This window comes from Solanum tuberosum, unplaced genomic scaffold, assembly GCF_000226075.1.
Source record: "Solanum tuberosum cultivar DM 1-3 516 R44 unplaced genomic scaffold, SolTub_3.0 scf00205, whole genome shotgun sequence".
NCBI lineage: Eukaryota > Viridiplantae > Streptophyta > Magnoliopsida > Solanales > Solanaceae > Solanum > Solanum tuberosum.
Window position 1 is genome coordinate 534,687 of NW_006239130.1, and position 4,010 is coordinate 538,696.

The following is a 4,010-nucleotide window of genomic DNA, read 5'->3' on the forward strand; positions in this document are numbered from 1 at the left end:
TATTTAAGATACAAATATATTATTAATTACAAAATATGACATTTACAACAAAAAATGACAAAGACCATAATGACTATGTTGAATCTAAAGTTAGGTAATTAGCAACCCTATTAATTATAAAATATGACATTTACATATAATATAAAATACAAACAAATTAAATATAACTACTTCCAGTATCAAATTGGAAGGTCTTCCATCCCGCTCTCCATTGAGCTCGTTGACATTTTAAAAAGTGGTGTAGAAATTCATACAATAAAATGTTACAAATGACGAATTCATAGAGACATTGAATGACAGAAAAAGCAAGAGTGAACGTGAATCCATGAACACTCCGACTGTTGACCTCCTCCCTGCGGTTAGTGTTGTTTGTGTTTGAGAAACTATGTTTTTAAAAATAATTTTTTTTTATTAAATGCCACCATGTGTTCGATTTCGATTCTCTGTGCATATTATTGTGTGCCATTACACTCCTAGGAATTTTTTTCTTCTTCTAAAATCAGTGACTAACACAATAACAAAACAATAAATCATTAAATAACATATTAACAACAAATACAAAATGTATCAAATTATAAAAATAGCCAAATAAATATCAATATACAAAGCTTGAATTCTAAAAAAATGAGTTTTTCCAACGGAGTCGTCAGATCTATCACACCTCTTGTTGACCTATTTTTGGGATGTAACGGTCTTTTTTGAAAAATAAAAGTTAAAGAATTTTTTTTTTGTATTCAACCCAAAGAAATGCCATTCATAACTATTACCATGATTAATAAGGGTACACATATATTATTTACAAAAATATAACATTTACAATAAAAAAATCCCCAAGGCTATTCATGAATATGTTCAGTCTAAAGTTAGGGAATTAACAACCCTATTAATTACAAAATATGATCTTTACAAACAAAATTCAAAATACAAACATACTAAATTTAACTAATTCCAGTATCAAACTATAAGATCTTCCATCTCATCTCTCCATTAAACCAATTAGTGTTTTAAAAACCTAAATAAAACTTCATACAATATAATGCAAATGATGACAAATTTATAGAAACCACCTTTGACAGAAAAAAGCAAGAGGGAACACGAATCCATGAACACTTTAGTTGTTGACCTCTACGCCGGCTAGTTCTGTGCATGGTTGAGAATTTTTTTTTTAAAAATAAAATTTATTAAATGCCACTATCTGTTCGGTTACGATCCTTGGTGCATATTATTTATAAAAAATAAAATAAAATTATGTGTGCGACTCCCAAGCAAATCATTTTTTTAAAATAAAATTAGTGACTAACTCAATATCAAAATAATAAATCATTAAAAAACATAGTAAAATCAAGAGAAAATGGTCAAATGCCTCCCTAACCTATAATCAAATTCTCAATTACACACTTATATTTTACGAGTGTCCTATTACCCCCTTAAACTATTTTAAAGCAAAATAAATGCACCCTTAAATGCTGACATGGCACAAAGAGTGTGCTCACTCTCTTAAAGGCATGTGAGAGACAAAGAACTTATAAGAAAATATTTTTGAAATATATTTGCCGTTAATTTTATTTTCTTTACTTTTTTCATTACTTTTTCCTTTATCATCCCCCCCTCTCTCTCTCTGTCTTTCTCATCAACACCCACCCTCCCTATAAATCTTCATCACCATTGTTGAACCATTATCACCATAGCAGCCTCATCTCCTCACCCATCTTCTAATAATTTTTCATAATTTATCTCACTATTACTCACATCCATTAACCATCAAAATCACCAAATAATCATAAAAACTATTATTTATGTAGTAACAAAATAAATTAAAGTCATTAATTTTCTTGCTGAGGCAAAATTTATCAACTTTCAGATCTTATTTTTGGTCTTTATTAACGTCCGATGAAGGAATCTAACCTACACATAATAAGAATTTCACGAAGTTGAGCAGCAGCAATCAATTGATTTTAATAATTCCGATAATTTAGTGATTTCTTAAAGTGTAGAAGGCGTAAATACTCCACTATTTAAAAAATAAATAAAAGGGTGTAATCATCCTTAATTCTAAGATGATTAGCGAGAACCTCAAGCTTGAAAGTGGAATTACAATTGAAGAATTTGAGTAAGAGAGGTGAAAATGGAGGTTTAAATAGCTAATGAAGTAGTTGTTGAGGTGTTGCTGCTGAATATTGATACTTAATTTGTGGGTTATAGAAGGTGGTAGTGGGGGGTGGGGATGGGGAGTGATTAGACAGGAATGGGGTGGAAAGAGACAAAGGTTTTGGGGAGTTACAGTGAAAAAAATTGTAGCATGACTTAGGCCAAGTGAAGAGGAAGAAGATGATGAAGAAAATAAATATAATTACGTTTTTTGTTTAATATTTGTTTATGTATGTGATATTTGACAACTGGCAACGCGTGGTGCACATTACATGGAAAAAATGTGGTTGTCTAGTTTTAGGGTTATTTATATTCCGCTTTAAAATAGTTTAGGGGGGGGGGGGTAATAGGACCCCCATAAAATATAAGTGTGTAGTTGAGAATTTGACTATAGATTAGGGGGTCATTTGGCCGTTTTCTCTAAAAACAAATACAAAATGTATCCAATTAATAAAAATAACTAAATAAAGTCAATATACAAAGCTCAATTCTTAAAAAAGGGTTTATCTAGCGGAGTCACTAGATCTGTCACACCTTTTCTAGATCTTCTTAGAGATGTGACAGTCATTTTTGGAAAAATAAAAGTTAAAGAAAGAAATATTTTTCAAACAAAAGAAAAACCATTCATAACTATTATCGTGATTAGTTAGAGTACAAATATGTTACTTTCAAAAATATGACATTTGCAACAAAAAATGACCAAGGCCATTCATGACTATATTAAGTTTAAAGTTAGAGAATTAGCAACCCAACTAATTACAAAATACTACCTTTACAAAAAAAATTATAAAATACAAAAAAAACTAAATTTAACTACTTCTAGTATAAAACTAGAAGGTCTTCCATCCGCTCTTTCTATTGAACCTGTTTGTATTTTATAGAGTGGTATAAAATTCCATACAGTATAATGCTACGGAAGATGAATCCATAGAGACCCCGGATAACATAAATAAGCAAGAGAGAACACGAATCAATGAACTCTATGACTGTTGACCTCCTCCTACGGCTAGTGTTGCGTGTTCTTGAGAAACTGTCCTTTTTTAAAACTAAAATTTATTAAATGCCATCATGTGTTCGGTTACGATCCTTGTTGCGTATTTTTATTTTTTTGAAAAAAAGTCTTGTGTGCTGCTGCACTCCTAAGAAAACTTTTTTTTAATATAAAATTAGTGACTAACACAATAATAAAATAATAAAAATTTAAATAATATATTAACAGAAAACACGAAATATATCCAATTAATAAAAATAGTCAAATAAAGGTCAATTTATAGAGCTCGAATTCAAAAAAAAAAGATTTCCCCAACGGAGTCTTCAGTTTGTCACACCACTTCCTGACCTTTCTTTGGAATATGACGGTCTTGTGAAAATTAAAAATAAAAGGAAAAAAATGTTTTTTTTCAAACCAAAGAAAGACCATTCATAACTATTATCGTGATTAGTTAGGGTACAAATGTATTAATTACAAAAATATGACCTTTACTACAAAAAATGACCAAGACCATTCATGATTATGTTTAGTCTAATGCTAGACAATTAGCAATCCTATTATTACAAAATATGACATTTACAAACAAAATACAAAATACAAACAAACTAAATTTAACTACTTCCAGTATTAAATTGGAAGGTCTTCCATCTCCTCTCTCCATTGAGTCCATTAGCATTTTAAAGAGCGGTATGTTACTTCATTCAGGATGATACTACAGATGACAAATTCATAGAGACCCCGATGATAGAAATAAACAAGAGGGAATACAAATCCATGAACATTTCAATTGTTGACCTCCTCCCTCAGCTAGTTTTGTGCGTGCTTAAGAAGCCATTCTTTTTGTTAAAAATAAAATTAATTGAATGCCATC